Consider the following 7,907-nt stretch of genomic DNA (forward strand, 5'->3'; position numbering starts at 1 on the left):
TCCTATTTACAGTTCATGCTTTCATTACCCGTTCTGCTTTAACGGGCTAGACTCTAAGCTTTTTTTCTTTTTGAAGGGATATTGCAGCAGGACAGGGCTGCTGCTGTTGCTTCTTCTCTCTCTCTCTCTCTTATTTATTTATTTTTAGTGACCAAAACAAAACAGATTTATAACTGCAGCTTCTGGAAAACCATTTGTTTTTGCCAGTCTTGTATCTCTCCTTGAACTTGACCTTGGCCTCTTGTTGGGCTTTGCGTTTAAGAACAGGGTCTTTGAAGACATCCTGTTGATGATAGTTTTGTCCAAGGGGATATCCACAGAATATCTTGTGGGCATGAGGTGATTGTAGTTACAAACTTTCACAAAAGACTTAATCTTTGACCTCTTGGTGATTTTCTCCTAGCCAGCTGGAGAAATGGTCTGAGGTACCATCATCAACGTTCTTCACGATGGCCACTTTGCATCCAGAGTAGCATCAGGCCAGGACCAGCACCATCTTTCCAGGTTTCATGAACTTGCCCATCTTGACACAGCCACTTAAGGACCAGCACCACCTTTCCAGGTTTCATGAACTTGGGGACACAGCCACTTGAGTCTACAGCAGAAAAGAAGAAATGGCCAGAGCTTCCCTTCTTGATTCTGGTATTTCTGTTTTTTTCTCTTTTTGCTCTTGCTACACTGGGGCGTGAAACTGACACAAACCAAAAATGAAACTAAACTATCAATAACCCTGTGGTAACAAGAAGAGACAAATGTGAAATTATTTTTGGAGTTGGAATATTATTTAGACATAAAAAATGAAGTATTGGGGCACCTGAATGATTCAGTTAGTTAAGCATCCTACTCTTTGTTGTACCTTAGGTCATGATCTCAGGGTCGTGAGATTGAGCCTTGCGAGACTGAGCCTCACATTGTGTTCCGTGTTCAGTATGAAGTCTGCTTCAGTTCTCTCTTCCTCTGCCCCTCCACCTATTCATTCTCTCTCTCAAATAAATAAATAAATAAATAAGTAAAATCTTTTTTTAAAAAATGAAGTATTGATATATGCTACAATGCAGATAATCCTTGAAAACATGATGAGTGAAAGAAACCACACAAAAAGATCACAAGGTGTGTGATTCCATGTACATGAAATATCCAGAAGAGGTGACAATACAGAGACAAATGCAGATTGGTTGAAAGGGGCTATGTGTGGTGATGAGGAGTGGGAAGCAGCTGCTGAATGGTATGGGGGCTTGTCTTGGGATGATCAAAATATTTTGAAACCAGATAGAAGTGGCAGTTGCACAATATTGTGAGTGTATGAAATGTCACCAAGTTATTCACTTTAAAGGATTTAATTTTATATTACGCCAATTTTACCTCAAATTCAAAAAAAATATTCTGGAGTGACACTTCCACAATGTGAGAAAATCCACACCCATATCTAGTTCAGAGTAGAAAACCAAAAACACCACCTGGGAGAGTCAACAGAAGCAACAAACAAGAAGATTATAAAGAGAAGAACCCAAAACCATGTTTAAGTAATGACATGAAACAGTATAGTAGGAATTGATGGAAATTATAAGGAAAGAACAAGACTCTATGAAAACATGAATTTTTTTTTTTACATAACTACATAGGGGTTTTAGAAATGAAAAGTATAATAGTATTTTTTTAATGAATTGTACAACTTATTAACTTAAACTGAAGGGACAATTAGTGTAATGGAATTTAAATCTGGGGATAATAAAAAGATTAAAAATATGTAAGACATTTAAAAACTCAGAAGATAAAATGAGAATATTCCAGGGGGGAGGAGTCAAGATGGCGGAGAAGTAGCAGCTGAGACTACTTCAGGTTGCGGGAGATCAGCTAGATAGCTTATCTAAAGATTGCAAACACCTACAAATCCAACAGGAGACCGAAGAGAAGAAGAACAGCAATTCTAGAAACAGAAAATCAACCACTTTCTGAAAGGTAGGACTGGCGGAGAAGTGAATCCAAAGCGACGGGAAGATAGACCGTGGGGGGAGGGGCCGGCTCCCGGCAAGCGGCGGAGCAACGGAGCACAAAATCAGGACTTTTAAAAGTCTGTTCCGCTGAGGGACATCGCTCCAGAGGCTTAACTGGGGTTAAGCGGGGCCAGTGTGGCCTCAGGTCCCGCGGGGCCAGTGTGGCCTCAGGTCCCGCAGGGTCACAGAAGGATCGGGGTGTCTGAGTGTCGCAGAGCTTGCAGGTAATAGAACGGGGAAGCCGGCTACAGAGACGGAGCCGAGGAGTGAGCTCACAGCTTGGGCTTACCTTGAACCGGTAGCAGGCTCGGTTGGCTCGGAGCGCGGCCGGAGGCCAGGCAGACGGGAGTAATTGGGCGCTGTTCTCTGAGAGTGCACTGAGGAGTGGGGCCCTGTGCTCTCAGCTCCTCCAGGCCGGAGACTGGGAGGCCGCCATCTTCATTCCCGTCCTCCGGAACTCTATGGAAAGCGCTCAGGGAACAAAAGCTCCCGAAAGCAAACCCGAGCGGATTACTCAGCCCGGCCCCTGGTAAGGGCGGTGCAACTCCGCCTGGGGCAAAGACACTTGAGAATCACTACAACAGGCCCCTCCCCCAGAAGATCAACAAGAAACCCAGCCAGGACCAAGTTCACTTACGAGGAGTGCAGTTTCAATACCAAGGAGAGCAGCGGAATTCCAGAGGAGGAGAAAGCAAAGCACGGAACTCATGGCTTTCTCCCCATGATTCTTTAGTCTTGCAGTTAATTTATTTTTTTTTCTTTTTCAATTTTTTTCTCTTCTTCTGCTAATTTTTTTTAACTTTTACCCTTTTCTTTTTTAAAGTTTTTTAACTAGTTTTTCTAATATATATATATATATTTTTCCTTTTTATATTTTTTCATTATTGGTTTTCTTTTTTTATTTCTTTTTTCTTTTCTTTTTTTTTTTTTTTTTCTTTCTGAACCTCTTTTTATCCCCTTCCCCTGCCCCCTCAAGATTTGGGATCTCTTTTGATTTGGCTAAAGCATATTTTCCTGGGGTTGTTGCCACCCTTTCAGTATTTTATTTACTCCTTCATATACTCTTATCTGGACAAAATGACAAGGCGGAAAAATTCACCACAAAAAAAAGAACAAGAGGCAGTACCAAAGGCTAGGGACCTAATCAATACACACATTGGTAATATGTCAGATCTAGAGTTCAGAATGATGATTCTCAAGGTTCTAGCTGGGCTCGAAAAAGGCATGGAAGATATTAGAGAAACACTCTCGGGAGATATAAAAGCCCTTTCTGGAGAAATAAAAGAACTAAAATCTAATCAAGTTGAAATCAAAAAAGCTATTAATGAGGTGCAATAAAAAATGGAGGCTCTCACTGCTAGGATAAATGAGGCAGAAGAAAGAATTAACGATATAGAAGACCAAATGACAGAGAATAAAGAAGCTGAGCAAAAGAGGGACAAACAGCTACTGGACCACGAGGGCAGAATTCGAGAGATAAGTGACACCATAAGACGAAACAACATTAGAATAATTGGGATTCCAGAAGAAGAAGAAAGAGAGAGGGGAGCAGAAGGTATATTGGAGAGAATTATTGGAGAGAATTTCCCTAATATGGCAAAGGGAACAAGCATCAAAATCCAGGAGGTGCAGAGAACCCCCTTCAAAATCAACAAGAATAGGTCCACATCCTGTCACCTAATAGTAAAATTTACAAGTCTTAGAGACAAAGAGAAAATCCTGAAAGCAGCCCAGGAAAAGAAGTCTGTAACATACAATGGTAAAAATATTAGATTGGCAGGAGACTTATCCACAGAGACGTGGCAGGCCAGAAAGAGCTGGCATGATATATTCAGAGCACTAAACGAGAAAATCATGCAGCCAAGAATACTATATCCAGCTAGGCTATCATTGAAAATAGAAGGAGAGATTAAAAGCTTCCAGGACAAACAAAAACTGAAAGAATTTGCAAACACCAAGCCAGCTCTACAGGAAATATTGAAAGGGGTCCTCTAAGCAAAGAGAGACCCTAAAAGTAGTAGATCAGAAAGGAACAGAAACAATATACAATAACAGTCGCCTTACAGGCAATACAATGGCACTAAATTCATATCTCTCAATAGTTACCCTGAATGTTAATGGGCTAAATGCCCCAATCAAAAGACACAGGGTATCAGAATGGATAAAAAAACAAAACCCATCTATATGTTGCCTACAAGAAACTCATTTTAAACCCGAAGACAACTTCAGATTTAAAGTGAGGGGGTGGAAAAGAATTTACCATGCTAATGGACATCAGAAGAAAGCAGGAGTGGCAATCCTTATATCAGATCAATTAGATTTTAAACCAAAGACTATAATAAGAGATGAAGAAGGACACTATATTATACTCAAAGGATCTGTCCAACAAGAAGATCTAACAATTGTAAATATCTATGCCCCTAACATGGGAGCAGCCAACTATATAAACCAATTAATAACAAAATCAAAGAAACACATCGACAATCATACAATAATAGTAGGGGACTTTAACACTCCCCTCACTGAAATGGACAGATCATCCAAGCAAAAGATCAACAAGGAAATAAAGGCCTTAAATGACACACTGGACCAGATGGACATCACAGATATATTCAGAACATTTCATCCCAAAGCAACAGAATACACATTCTTCTCTAGTGCACATGGAACATTCTCCAGAATAGATCACATCCTTGGTTCTAAATCAGGTCTCAACCGGTATCAAAAGATTGGGATCATTCCCTGCATATTTTCAGACCACAATGCCCTGAAGCTAGAACTCAATCACAAGAGGAAATTTGGAAAGAACCCAAATACATGGAGACTAAACAGCATCCTTCTAAAGAATGAATGGGTTAACCAGGAAATTAAAGAAGAATTGAAAAAATTCATGGAAACAAATGATAATGAAAATACAACAGTTCAAAATCTGTGGGACACAACAAAGGCAGTCCTGAGAGGAAAATATATAGCGGTACAAGCCTTTCTCAAGAAACAAGAAAGGTCTCAGCTACACAACCTAACCCTACACCTAAAGGAGCTGGAGAAAGAACAAGAAAGAAACCCTAAACCCAGCAGGAGAAGAGAAATCATAAAGATCAGAGCAGAAATCAATGAAATAGAAACCAAAAAAACAATAGAACAAATCAACGAAACTAGGAGCTGGTTCTTTGAAAGAATTAATAAGATTGATAAACCCCTGGCCGGACTTATCAAAAAGAAAAGAGAAAGGACCCAAATCAATAAAATCATGAATGAAAGAGGACAGATCACAACTAACACCAAAGAAATACAGACAATTATAAGAACATATTATGAGCAACTCTATGCCAAGAAATTTGACAATCTGGAAGAAATAGATGCATTCCTAGAGACATATAAACTACCACAACTGAACCAGGAAGAAATAGAAAGCCTGAACAGACCCATAACCAGTAAGGAGATTGAAAAAGTCATCAAAAATCTCCAAACAAACAAAAGCCCAGGGCCAGATGGCTTCCCAGGGGAATTCTACCAAACATTTAAAGAAGAACTAATTCCTATTCTCCTGAGACTGTTCCAAAAAATAGAAATGGAAGGAAAACTTCCAAACTCATTTTATGAGGCCAGCATCACCTTGATCTCCAAACCAGAAAAGGATCCCATCAAAAAAGAGAACTACAGACCAATATCCTTGATGAACACAGATGCAAAAATTCTCACCAAAATACTAGCCAATAGGATTCAACAGTACATTAAAAGGATTATTCACCACGACCAAGTGGGATTTATTCCAGGGCTGCAAGGTTGGTTCAACATCCGCAAATCAATCAATGTGATACAACACATTAATAAAAGAAAGAACAGGAACCATATGATACTCTCCATAGATGCTGAAAAAGCATTTGACAAAGTACAGCATCCCTTCCTGATCAAAACTCTTCAAAGTGTAGGGATAGAGGGCACATACCTCAATATTATCAAAGCCATCTATGAAAAACCCATCGCAAATATCATTCTCAATGGAGAAAAACTGAAAGCTTTTCCGCTAAGGTCAGGAACACGGCAGGGATGTCCGTTATCACCACTGCTATTCAACATAGTACTAGAAGTCCTAGCCTCAGCAATCAGACAACAAAAAGAAATTAAAGGCATCCAAATCGGCAAAGAAGAAGTCAAACTATCACTCTTCGCAGATGATATGATACTCTATGTGGAAAACCCAAAACACTCCACTCCAAAACTGCTAGAACTTGTACAGGAATTCAGTAAAGTTTCAGGATATAAAATCAATGCACAGAAATCAGTCGCATTTCTCTACACCAACAACAAGACAGAAGAAAGAGAAATTAAGGAGTCCATCCCATTTACAATTGCACCCAAAACTATAAGATACCTGGGAATAAACCTAACCAAAGAGACTAAGAATCTATACACAGAAAACTATAAAGTACTCATGAAAGAAATTGAGGAAGACACAAAGAAATGGAAAAATGTTCCATGCTCCTGGATTGGAAGAATAAATATTGTGAAAATGTCTATGCTACCTAAAGCAATCTACACATTTAATGCAATTCCTATCAAAGTACCATCCATTTTTTTCAAAGAAATGGAACAAATAATCCTAAAATTTATATGGAACCAGAAAAGACCGCGAATAGCCAAAGGAATATTGAAAAAGAAAGCCAAAGTTGGTGGCATCACAATTCCGGACTTCAAGCTCTATTACAAAGCTCTCATCATCAAGACAGCATGGTACTGGCACAAAAACAGACACATAGACCAATGGAACAGAATAGAGAGCCCAGAAATAGACCCTCAACTCTATGGTCAACTAATCTTCGACAAAGCAGGAAAGAATGTCCAATGGAAAAAAGACAGCCTCTTCAATAAATGGTGTTGGGAAAATTGGACAGCCACATGCAGAAAAATGAAATTGGATCATTTCCTTACACCACACACGAAAATAGACTCAAAATGGATGAAGGACCTCAATGTGAGAAAGGAATCCATCAAAATCCTTGAGGAGAACACAGGCAGCAACCTCTTTGACCTCGGCCGCAGCAACATCTTCCTAGGAACATCGCCAAAGGCAAGGGAAGCAAGGGCAAAAATGAACTATTGGGATTTTATCAAGATCAAAAGCTTTTGCACAGCAAAGGAAACAGTTCACAAAACCAAAAGACAACTGACAGAATGGGAGAAGATATTTGCAAACGACATATCAGATAAAGGGCTAGTGTCCAGAATCTATAAAGAACTTAGCAAACTCAACACCCAAAGAACAAATAATCCAATCAAGAAATGGGCAGAAGACATGAACAGACATTTCTGCAAAGAAGACATCCAGATGGCCAACAGACACATGAAAAAGTGCTCCATATCACTCAGCATCAGGGAAATACAAATCAAAACCACAATGAGATACTACCTCACACCAGTCAGAATGGCTAAAATTAACAAGTCAGGAAATGACAGATGCTGGCGAGGATGCGGAGAAAAGGGAACCCTCCTACACTGTTGGTGGGAATGCAAGCTGGTGCAACCACTCTGGAAAACAGCATGGAGATTCCTCAAAATGTTGAAAATAGAGCTACCCTATGACCCAGCAATTTTACTACTGGGTATTTACCCTAAAGATACAAACGTAGTGATCCGAAGGGGCACGTGCACCCGAATGTTTATAGCAGCAATGGCTACAATAGCCAAACTATGGAAAGAACCTAGATGTCCATCAACAGACGAATGGATAAAGAAGATGTGGTATATATACACAATGGAATACTATGCAGCCATCAAAAGAAATGAAATCTTGCCATTTGCGACGACGTGGATGGAACTAGAGGGTATCATGCTTAGCGAAATAAGTCAATCGGAGAAAGACAACTATCATATGATCTCCCTGATATGAGGGAGAGGAGATGCAACATGGGG

General features: G+C 39.8%; 1 pseudogene; it reads right to left on the bottom strand.

The window, feature by feature from the left end:
* Positions 1-124: 124 nt before the first annotated feature.
* Positions 125-523, bottom strand: LOC116866184 (annotated as a pseudogene).
* Between the last annotated feature and the right edge of the window lie 7,384 nt (positions 524-7,907).

This window comes from Lontra canadensis, unplaced genomic scaffold (assembly GCF_010015895.1).
Source record: "Lontra canadensis isolate GAN:19392208 unplaced genomic scaffold, GSC_riverotter_1.0 scaffold9, whole genome shotgun sequence".
NCBI classification, from domain to species: domain Eukaryota; kingdom Metazoa; phylum Chordata; class Mammalia; order Carnivora; family Mustelidae; genus Lontra; species Lontra canadensis.